This window comes from Astatotilapia calliptera, chromosome 1 (assembly GCF_900246225.1).
Source record: "Astatotilapia calliptera chromosome 1, fAstCal1.2, whole genome shotgun sequence".
NCBI classification, from domain to species: domain Eukaryota; kingdom Metazoa; phylum Chordata; class Actinopteri; order Cichliformes; family Cichlidae; genus Astatotilapia; species Astatotilapia calliptera.
Window position 1 is genome coordinate 30,266,947 of NC_039302.1, and position 12,817 is coordinate 30,279,763.

Here is a 12,817-nt window from a genome sequence, read left to right on the forward strand (position 1 = left end):
GTAATGTATCTGTGCAAAATCTGTGAAAGTCATCACAGTTGCATGGCACCTTTGACCAGTGCAGTACAATCAGATTTTCTAGCTTTGTTGAGGAGCTTTGTTCTAGCATCACTGTCATCATACTGAGTAATACCACATTTGGCAAGGCCGCTGGCGTTTTGCAGGCCGTGTAACCAACCTTACCAGGCAATCTGACAGGCTGAAACAACAGTCCTGATAAAGCCAAGCTAGCAACTAAGTAAAAACTCAGCATACAGCAAATACAGCAGCCTGCCCCCATTTCCCTAAGGGCTGCCTCCTACTCAATAGCGTCAGACACGGCAGACAAACGATGATAAAGTGATCCTCTCATGACTTTGACAGGCCCGACAGACAGCGGCAGGTTTGGCTCACGCAATAACGCCAGTCAGCCAGACTCAAAGAAGAGCAATGAGACACGCGTTTCATCTGCAGCTGAGCAGTCAAAGCGAACACCTACCCTCACAGCCAGGTCCCTAATTATTGCAAACCACTTACTACTAAATAAAGAATATTGCTGCTGTCAGAACAGTCTCACAGTCTTTAATTTAGTTTTTAGAATTTCTAGATGACAAAAAATCTCTTTTGTCAGGAACAGGAGGGTTATTTTTAATACAGTATACAAACATATTAGTTTGTTGATTCTATTCACACTAAATCTTGGAAAAATATATTAATGTTATGAGAATGAATGTGTTTATTGGCCCAAGTGTGAGATGTGTAAACACAAAGCATGGTAAATAGTTTTAGTTTCCTATTGCTCTGAAACTATTTCTCTATGCGGTGACCTGTAATGACAGAAACAATGCAAGTAAACACAAAAACATTGTTTTTTGCTGTCATTTCCTAAGAATCAGAGGAAGTTTTCTGGTTTCTAAATCTAAATTTGTGGTCATAAGTGCGTGGTTATAAGCACAAGTCTTAAACCTGATGAAGGTAGTTAAACTGGCTGCAACAGAAGACTCTCATAATTGCACAGCAATGTCTTTGAACCTACCCACCATAATTCTGATATAACAAAAATGCATCTCAAACGTCTGTATCTGTAGCACAAACTTGTACTCCTCCACTGATCACTATACATGATTACACAACTTCCAGACTAGGTGCACGAGGGCACCTATCAGCCACATCTATGGTACCAATGACAGCGGCACAATGGCTTGATGACATTAAAACGCATCTAAAAGTGAACTACGAGTAAATGAATGAACAGTATTTTTTTTACTGTTTACATATACCAGTTTAGTCAAATGCCTTGCTTGATCTTCCAGGTAATTTAAAGCACCAGGAAGGACCATAATTGCTTTAAAGAAGCAACAAGGCCACAAGGAGAATGGTTGAGCCAAAGGTCAAGCATGTAATATCAAGGAGATCGCACAACTGTCTCCACTGCACAATAGCTTCCAGGAAAAGACACCATGTAGCCATTTCAGCATAAGACATTCATTTCTCTGTTAATTATAGTCATATTGCTGTATTGAAGTCCAGTGTTCTTTAACATATTCTTTGTTTTGAGTCCTTTTTGTCTCAGGTAATGGAATGTCAGCTCAGTGTGATTCCCGTGTGCTGCAGAGTGTTGATCAAAGTGACCTCTGCACCCCTCTGCTCCTGCAAATCAATACACGCAGTCAACAGGAGCTGACAGAAGCAGGCGCAACATATAATAAATGACAATTCACCAACACAATGGCAAGAGCATATCTGACAACTGCTGCTCATGGCAGTCATTTTCATGTGATGCCAAGCTGTTATGTTCAAAGTGGGATTCATTTGCCAGGACTGTCTCACACAGATGCTGATATTACAAGGCTGACTTGTAAGCACCTCATCCCCCAGTCATATGTTCCCGCTGAAGCTGTCCCAGCCAAGTGCTGACAGAGGCAGCGGTATTACAGTTGTATCTTTTTATTGTTGTTGTCTTTCAAAGGGAGCTTATATTGAAAGCAATTTTCCTCTTAAGGGAGCAAATTGTTCACAGAAAATTGTAACTGCCATTGCTTGGAGATGATTGGCTGCATCTTTTGGTGTTGGCAGCCAGGAATGGAAGGATTTCATATGCGGGATTGGAGAGGAAGAAAAAAAAAAGGAGCAGCGCATATTAAGATGTGTTGTGAAAAATGAGTGTGAATTTTCACACACTCCGGATGATGGAAAAGGCTGCTGTTTTTTTGTCAGGTGGAGGGGAAACAGAAATCTGTGTGTATTTTGTTCTTGTGCAAAGAGGTAGAGGCAATGTGTTGTGGTGATGGGAGGTGCAGTTATCATAAACTACTCTGTGAACCTATCAGAAAAACTGTCCATTTCCCTTCATGTTTTGTAGCTTTGTAGGGATCAAGAGGATTTGTTTTTGCTGGCAGTTTTCCCAACACCTGAAACAGAAGGAAAGGGACATCTGGGTTGTGTTGTGGACTAGGAAGCTAAAACGTATGTCAAATGACTGCTTCTAAAACAATGAGCGGCCAGCAAGGCTCCCTGTTCCCAGACAAAATCTTTGTAAACTGCACATATTTAAATTATGACTGGCTTATAAACATACAGAGCATATGGTTTAGCCATCCTTTTTTTCATAAGCACATAAGAAATTGAAGAATATTTTGACAGTTCTGCCTGCATTGATCTTAAAGTCTTGCACGCTGCCTTTAGGAAATGCTCACATTTTAAAGCTTAGCTTTTAATCGAAATTTAAAATGTAAGCATATATATTCACAGATAAGGTTTCACATCATGAGGGTAGAGGTTCGCTAAGCTAAAAACAAACCATAGCAAAAAAGCTGCCCTATCCATGGTTAGGGTTGGGGAGGGACCTGCAAATCTGGCAAACCACAAATATTTTTTGGCAAGAGTACAAAATAGTAAAACACAAATATGGTTAAAAACAATGACAGGCTAAGACATTTCAGGGAAAATATCTCACATGCATTTAATGGAATAAACCACAAGATATCTGAATCATGGAGAAAGCTGATCTGTATTGCATTAAAAAGCCTATCCAGATCCATTCATTCAGTAGAACTGTTTAGAAATTATAATCAGACTAACGGTACAAAGTGTTGTTACAACAGCCACTAGGGCGGAGTTAGCTAGTCATCAGCGCCAGCTTCTGTAGATATCGCTAAAGTCCAACATATAGATTTCAAAATTCTTTTTCAATCTGATGACAACTTTCAAGATTTGGAATATTTTGAACTACCAACATTACAAATTGCACCTTTAATACTTCTCTACACACCTGTGTACAGGACTTAACTCGCAGTGCCAGCTCTCCTGCAGACTTGCTCCCCTTAACTTTTCCCCTTGCATGCCAAATTACGCCTTCTATGCCAAGGGGATTGATTGGGGAACAAAGCCAGACAGTAAATTCACTGCTAGAATTAGAGACTTCTCTTTGCTGTATGGTTAAATAAAATTTACTTTTATTGCAAATTCATTTATTTATTTTGGTACTTTGTCTTTAATATTCAATAATGTGTAGTTCTTCTGATTTCTACCATAGTAATAAAAAAAAAAAAGAGCTTTATATAGCTCCGCAGCTTGATACCAAGCATGAATTCTAAAATAGTTTTACTTTTGGTTACTGCCAGTGGTGATGACCATCAAATGAATGCGTCAGCTGTTGCTTGTTGTATGCTGTTAAAATGCAAAGGGATCACATGGCTGTCCTCGTGTTTTCATTTAACTGTGAAAACACAGAAAGGCCTTAATAATGATGTGGTTTTCAGCCTCCCTAAGACAAGATGTGAAGTACAAATCAAATATGCATGTTTAAAAAAAAAAGCAAATGCCATTCTAAAAGACAGCTGTGTATTTTATTTCTGTTTTCAGTATGTGTTGCAACAATGATGAACCATTGCATCTGGCCGAAATTATTGGTTAACCATGTAACCAGCCCAATCTGACCTAAAAACTGATGAAACCATGTACAATGTTTAAACCACAGTAACTGATGCTTAAGATCTTCCAAGATAGACAAGAAAACAAAAATTCTTAGCAGTCATAAGAACATCATTCAGCTGAACTGAACATTCAAATTCTCAGACTATAAAAGTATGATCCATCTATTCTTTGACTATCCCATTCAAGTTTGAAAAAGGGCTGGAGCCTAGCTGTCATGGATTGGGGGGAGCACACCGTCACCAGTCTGTCAGAGGACTATTACAGAGGGACAGAAAACCATTCATGCTCATATTCACACCTTGGGTCAATTTAGAATCACTGATTAACCTAACATACAAGTCGCTGGCAGGAAGCCAGGGTACAGAGAGAGAAGCTTTACAGGCGCAGGAAGAACATACAAGCTCTACACAGAAAGGCCTCAGCTGGTCACTGGATTCAAACCCAGGACCTTGCTGTGAGGCAACAGAGGCGACATGTTAAGAGTTCATTTGCAACAAAAAAAGTGTGACTTCCTTTAAAGCCATACTTCAATCTATTGCTGTCTGTCTATTCTCCAGTAAACTGCCCCTCGACATACCACATCCTCCCTCCTCCACCATCACCAACAGGTCGTTGCAGCTGCTGCTAATTACCCACATACTGACATTTCTCTAACTATAGACATAATGAATTATGAAAGTGACAGAGCCAGACCAAACTCACTCAGCAAACATCATGCCACACCTTCCACCAAACCTGTTTGTTTTGGGCGAGCTTGCCTCATCCATTAGTTGTTATTGTTTTTTCTAAACATGACATTGATTCAATTTACCACCAATCAATTTCAAATTGTTCTGACATTTCAGATATGACCTTAAAGCCAGGCAGTCCAAGAACTATGAGTAGGATTAAACTTTTGTTAATGAGGTGATTTCTCTTCACACGGGGCCGTGTGACACGATAGAACAGGAGTGGTCAGTAAAAATTAGATCAATTATTGTGAACGAAACCGCTTTAACTTGATTACCTTTGCACTCGCTAATTTGTGTAATTAATAACCTCCCCTCAGCTGCAGAGAGCAGTTTATTAATAACAATCTATATCTGTGCTCCTTAATGAAATGGCAGGGGCCAGGCCATCCGTTCTGCAGGTAATGTCATAATCAATGGTGCCCAACGCACATGTTAATTACCGTAGTTATTAATTGTTACAGTTGGACTTGAATGCTACATGCTGTCAGCCCCTTTGTCCTGCTATGTATAGCAATCAGTGGATTGAAAATGGCAAATCTAATTAGCCATTCAGCAAGCAGGCTGGGAATCCAAATGAGACGGTATCAGCCCTGACAGCTGGCAGCCGAGGCGCCGTTCACACTGGGCCGTGAACAAAACCGGCATTATCCACTGCCCCGGGAACAACAGGAAAAGGCATGTATCGCAAACTAATAAATACATTCACAGCAGCAGCCTGCCATATCACACAATGGTCTAATGAAATGCTTGCTTGATGCCTTTGTTTGGGTACAAGGAGTGTTTATGCGTTTATCTGTACAGAGTGCACCTCGTCCATCCTGCAGGCACCAGAGAGTCATTTTTAAGGAGGAGAGGGATTCTGTACAAACTTCTGGAAACCATTTTATGTAACTGATAAAAAAAAATTTATTAAACCGATGATTCAAAATCCTTTATTAAGATGAAAAGAGTAAAAAAATAAAGTTGAAGTTTTATTTCAATATGAATTGCAGTCCTGTGTATTTATAATAAAGATCAGCATTTATATAAATAAAGATGATATTATAATAATATAACCCACGTCTAATCCATGAAGCTGCTCCATTCATAGTGAGGTTTTGTATGTTTCATAAACCCTGTCAAGAGCTCATAAGAAGTTTTCCTACAAAGACAATAATGTCTGGATGGTCTCTAGCCCCTTTGCAACCCTTGGATAAGCATGATGGATGGATGGATGGATGGATGGATGGACCTTCAGATTATCATTTGTCTCTTTAAATAATTAGTGTGAATGCTTGTAAAAGCATTCACAGTATTGTTGTTGTAATTTTTATTAGTGTGAATGCTTATCAGCATTCACAGTATTGTTCTTTCAATCTTTATTATTCCATTTTATATATTCCGTACGTTTTTCGGCATCTATCTCCTTCAACACAGTTCAACTTAGAAAACCCATTCAAACACCATTAGATTCCTCTTCTTTAGGACATTACTGCTTGTATTTTTCTCATTTTTAACATTTATATTTTTTAAATTATTCAACTTTATTCAACAAAAATTTTCAAAGGGAGGATCTTCAAATTCTCATTCACCTTACTCGTCTTTCAACTCTAACTACTTCCACATACATTCACATAGAGCCACCATTAAAACTTTAAAACGAAGCCAAGACATTGAACTATTCAGCTTGTATTTATCTATTTATCGTTTTATTTTAATGAAGTTTACTTTAAGTGTTCAGATTTGTACTCCTTTTTATTTGACTACATTAAAGTAATCAAATAAAGACAGTTTTGATAGAGCTCCTGATGTCAGATGGTAGGTTGGGCTTGCCAGAGGTCGTGCGTTTTCTCAAGTCTATTTTCTGTGAGACAAGTTCTAAAGGATCTTCTCGATGGCACAGCGGATGTTGGTCAGAAACACTTCATTTCCCTTCTTGTTGAAGTGAATTCCATCCTGTCCGAATAGGGTTTCGTCATAATATCTCAGGGAGGGATGTTCAATGATGAAGCCTCCAAAGGAATGAACTGCCTTTCTCATGATTGAGTTTACAGTTTTTTTCGCCCATGTCCATCATGTACTTTGGATTTCTGTACCTCCACATTTGGCGTTCGTTGATGCAGGAATATAGGATTGTCATGGAGGGGATCCTTGCATGCAGTTCAGTCAAGTCTTTAGTCATTGCAGAGGAAAGTTCCTGGGCGGATACGAGTCCCAAGTCGTTCCCGCCTGCATGAATGACCAAAATATCAGGTGGACTCTTTCTGAACATCAACTCTGCATCAAAACAAAGAAGGACGCCATCCCAGCGCATCCCTGTTTTTCCAAACCAATGAACATTGGCATCAAGTCCAAAGTTTTCTCCAAACTCGTGGCGTGCTGCCCATTCTCCCCGCTTTATGTAACTTGAGCCGATGATCCATATGTTAGGTACCCTCTTCTGTGTCTTGCTCATTTCAGTGTGACTGCAGGGTCTCTCTTTAGAGAAACGCCGTTGCTTCTTTGCTGTGGAGAAGCTTCTTTTGTCATCAAGTCGATCCTCAACTTCAGATCGCTTTCTTTTTGATGCAAGTTTGTTGCTAGTTAAAGCAGATTGATCAACCAATGATAGTTTCATCACACTGGGTGGACTTTGCACTCCAGTGGAGAAACTGCTCCGTACTTGGCTTGTAGACACTGGCTGTTGGGTTGGATCATCTTTTAGGCTCAAAGCCTTCATCATTCTAATGATGGTCTTCATCCAAGATGAAGAGTATTTCTTTGATAACCCAAGCATGATATCACAGCAATGACTTCAGGGACTTTTAAATACCTTTTGTCAAGACGTGTGAGAATTGCAACTATAAGCTCCGAACTGAAAAACAACAATGAAAAGAGTTGAGGTTACAACCTCTATTTAAGGGGTTTTGAAGGTCTGTCATGTGGAATTCCTTTGATGTCATCTGCACCTCAATGATGTCACAGAGTAGACCTGCTTTTTTGTATGCTATTTCCTTTATCACCATCAGAGATGGGCAGTAACGCGTTACTTGTAACGCGTTACTGTAATCCGATTACTTTTTTCAAGTAACGAGTAAAGTAAGGGATTACTATTGCAAAAATGGTAATTAGATTACCGTTACTTTCCCGTAGGAACGCTGCGTTACTACATTACTAAAACCGTGATTTTTTTAAGAGAATGTCTCATGACAGTGACGTAAGCAAGTGCGACGTTCGTGACAACAGCTGTGTGCAGATCAACAATGGATAATATATCGAGTGCAGGAGAGAGTATGAGCGTGCAGCGTTTAAAGCGTGGAAGTACTGACCTTACTTTGAGTTTGATTCCATAAAAAGTGACAAAAACATTAGTGTCCGTTGTGCGTGGGAAGAAAACTTCTTTTTACAGCAAAAAAAACCCCTAAACTTCCAAGCAAGCACCAAGTGCGCAACGACGTAATGGGAAACTCACAGAGAAACTCGCGGATTCCTCCACTGACCGCCGCGGCACACCTGCACCAGGGTAAACCTCCGCCTGCCCCACTCCTGCTTTACAGGTGAAAATAGAGCAACAGGACCGCTAGTCTTTCATTTTATTTATTTTCTGCTGTGTTTTACTTTCATCTATTTGAAAGAGTGAGTGTAAACACAAAATTTTTTTTAAAAAAAATTATGTGCTGGAATGTGCAGAAAATAGGTTTAAATATTAAACAAAATTCTTCCAGTGAGAGAATGTTGCATATAATTAAATTTTTGCTTGATGCATAAAGTTAAAAGATTAAAACTAATAAAACAAGTTTTAAAAAGGGACCTTTCCATTTGATTACATTTTGTATGATGGATTATGTAGAAAAAGTAGAATTGGGCTGAAAGATCTATCGCTTTATCACCTATTCAGGTTGTAAATCGTGTTTTTAAAAAGTAACTAAGTAATTAATTACTTTTAAAAATAAGTAATCAGTAAAGTAACGGGATTACTTTTTGGGGGAGGTAATCAGTAATTAGTTACTGATTACTTTTTTCAAGTAACTTGACCAACACTGATCACCATTCAACTTAGAAAAACCATTCAAGCACCATTAGATTCCTCTTCTTTTGGAGATGTGTGCTTGTATTTTTCTCATTTTTGGCTGTTATGTTTTTTTTTAATTATTCAACTGTATTCAACAAAAATTTTCCATGTAATTTAAAGGGAGGATCTTCAAATTCTCATTCAACTTACTCCTCTTTCAACTCTAACTACTTCCACATATGTTGACCTAGAGACACACCATTCAAAAACTTTAAAACGAAGTCAAGACATTGAACTTTTCAGCTTGTATTTATCTTTTCAATATCTTTTATACTTTTTCTTCAGTTCCAGTTTAAGTTTCATCCTTTTTTTTTTCAGCCGTTTCAGAGTTTATAATGGGTGTGTATGGGACGGAATGTTGCCGCTAGAGTGAGACAGCTCAACTGCTAGAGTGAGAGGAGGGGGGGAATTTATCTTAAAATATTTTCTTAAAACTGCTGCTGTGTCCGCAGCGTTTGCTCTACAGGTCTGATTTTACCCTCAAAACGTAGCCATCGCTGTCCTCTTTCATCTAATGTGTTTATTATTATAATAGGTGTTATGGTTCTTTCATAAATGTCACCAATGCACAGCCTCCTCCTTCCAACTCTTCCATAGACTCTAATGTTAAAATGGCTCAGAAAGTTTGTTTGAAAATCAGAAGTACAGGCTGTCTTTCCACTGTCACCACGCCAATATAATAAAGTCCACAGGCATGAAAACTGAGAATTCGATAGACTAGACATTGCTGCCACGCACGGTGAAAGAATTTTGTCAATACGACTTGTACTTTTCATTTGGGAACAATTTGTTTCGGCCTGACTTTTCTGTTCATTTTAAGCAGCAAAAGTGAGGTGCATGTCTGTGTGCGTGTATATGGAGCCATTGGGTGCAGTCACTATAGCAACCAGGCTCACACCTGCCTGCTTAACGAGCTCTCTCTCACTCTGCCAAGATTCATCTTAAACACTTCTCTTTCAACTGCTGCTGTGTCCACAGTGTTTGCTCTACAGCCATCATTTTACCCTCAAAACGTCGCCATCGTTGTTCTCTTTCCAACACCGTCTCTTTAAAAGCTCAGGGATGTAAACTTTTTAAACTGTGTGGATCCAAGTGGAGGGATCACATTTTAGTCATTCAGTGATTCAAAGAGTATGAACTTTTAATATTCATTCAGATGTTTTCTGACTAAATTTTCTTTTCTCATTACTTAGGTTTTTCTAATTTACATTTAAAACATTTTCAGCTATTTTCCAACTTCTGCTGTGTGAACATCAGCTTTCAAAAGTTCTGAACTTTGGTTTTCAGGTGAAAATTTCTGTATCTTTCATCTTATTCAAAATGTATAACTTAAAATTCAGCAATTGATTCATTTCAGTGCATACATTCAGATTCAAGCATTCACACTGCAGTTTCTTCAGAAAATGCACTTTCTAGTTTTACCTAATTGTTGCTATGGTTGTGAGAGGAAAGGGTTAATAAGAGTACAAAAGGAAGCAGGATGTGGTTTACTGACACAAACCATAATGTGGATTGTGACATAAAAAAAACCTTAATATTCCCGTTTTTACACAAAGTGGATGACAACACGTAGTTCACAATGAAGCAGTATGCCTTGTGTGTGTCTGGTGTCAGTCTCCATATGCACTGCGCTTATATAATTAAGGGTTAATTCATATGAAATCATGGCCAGTAACTAAATGCTATCACGTGGGTCAAGGTTAACATTAAGAACAGCAAACAGTAGGCAGAGCTGATAGCAAAAAGGTCACAGGTTTCAATTTCCACAATGTGCAACCTGCAGAGGCAATGGGGAAAGAGCATGCACGCGTGTGCTCTCTGAAAACCGTGCATCTTCAACTTTGCATGAGTCAAAAACAGTGTTTTTAGCATTTTAATAGACTAATCCCATTTTAAAGTTTGTCTTTTTTATTGATAAGAATATCACAAAAAATTGAGCATTATTAAGGATTGTTTGTTTTCTCCAAAAATAAAGGTTACTGCAAAATGCTCCACTGCCATCACCAGGTGTTATTACTGTGACTGTTGTCCAGTACTTAGTGTCTCATTTTTTCATACTGGCACTTGACATGTTGTCATGTATTATATTATATTAGCATTACAAGTAAATCTACTAGTGAAATGAATTCATTTCACTCTTTTGCAAGCAGGCGTACACATATAGTGTGCACGCATTCATTGTTTGCACATACACACACACACACACACACACACATATCCATATTTAAAGCAGGCAGCAGCTTGTGTCTCCATCAAGAGAGCACCTGTAAATAATGCAGTGTTAAAGGTGGCAGCCAGGAGCGAATTACAGGGTGAACAGGTGGAAGGATCCCCACCCCCACAACCTCCACCTACACACCCTTCTATGCACCAACTCCACCAAACACAAAGCCATGCCAAGTCTCACTCTCAGCTTCACCAGCCGTATTCTTAACACCATACGTGCTTCGCTATAGTGTGGTGGGCCCAGGGGGGCCGCCGGCCTTTCCTCTCGCCATACTCAAAGCAGTGATGGGCAATAAAAACACTTCACATCTTAAGTGAAAGATACGACTTTAAATATTTTACACACATTCTGCATATGCAATTTATCCACACCTGGCTCTTAGGACCAACAACATCTGGTAGCTGTTGCTTTAGAGGCAATTAATTCTTCATCCAAGCGACCAGGTCCTTTCTGAAAATGAGAGAGAACAACTTACGTGTTACTTAGATGAGAATAAATGTTAAGATTACAATACAGAACACAACAGCAGTTTAGAAGAAGCAATGATACATGTTTTACTGGAAAGACATCAAAAGGTGAAATGGAGTATTTGGCTATAAGTGTAGTTTTATCTTTTTACAAAAGACAACTATCGTGGCCAATGTGCTGTATGTAAGAATGTTGTTGCTGATTCAAAAAGTGATTAATGAAAATGTTAATTCCACATTTCTTTATACCACAAGTGGCATTTTAAAGAAATGGTGGTGTTTTTTTTAAAGAATGTTGTTTGATGAAACATGGAAGGCTGCAATCGATGCTTTAAAAAAAAAAAAAAGACAGAAATGCTAATTTTGTGTCCTGACAACAATCAAGCCAGAGGGACTTGCATCTCTCAGCTGATGAATTGACTTGATAGATCTACTAAATGTCTGAGTGTAATTTTAGAGAGGCACGTGTCCACGGAAAAGAAAAAACAATCTGGGTAATGGTGAAAAATAACTGTCTTTGGACGCCTGAAGAAAAGTTTGGGGGGAAAAAAAACTAAAGAAAAGATTTTAAGATAACTTAAAGTGACTGAGTAACTGCTGAGTTAATACTTCTGGCAATAAACATTTAGGTTGATTACACTACTTTGACTTCATCAGAAACTGACCTTTGAAGACACTAAATAAAACCGGTTACCGTGATGGAGTTAAAACAACACTGAAGTGGTATATTGAGTTAGGACTGATTGGCTTAAAACCATTCATGCTCCACTCTTTTTCATCTTTAGTGCCGGAAATCACTGCTTTCCTGTTGTCTGAATGGCCGCAAACATTTACCTTCCTTCTGCACTGATAGGATTCTTTTGTTTATAGCTGTTTTTTCCCATGGGAATGAAAGTAGATTCGAACTTCAATGCTAAGTGAGAACTCTTCTGCATTTCTGTGCACCATATAACAACAGGGGACACCAGATTACCTTATGAGATGGTGTTTAAGATGCCCATGCTGCCACCAAGGCCTGTGTCCATGGCGTGGATGTGAGAACCACAGCAATGAAATCTTGGCAAGGTTATAAAAGAACAAAACAGTCCTCTGTCAGTGAGAAAGAACAGGCTAGTGAGACATTTCTAATCCAGCACCAAAATAAGAGTTTCTGTTTTGAGAGAATTTTAAAGTTTAAGGTCAAGTGAGTAAAGAATGACTTGTGGTTTATGGAAATTGTTGAAACTCTCCACAGGATGGGGCAAGTCCTAATTTAGCTCTTTCCTAACCCTTCTATTTGTTTGGGTTTGACTGCTGTTTTTCGGTGAATCAAAAGTTTAAGACCAAAGCAGGTGAGGTTAAACTACTGTAATCCTGTTTGCTGTTAGTTTGTGTGGAGGGTGGGGTTAAGGTGTTAGATGGACACTGGTTCTACTGACTGTTTATCATAAACACAGCCTAGCCCAGA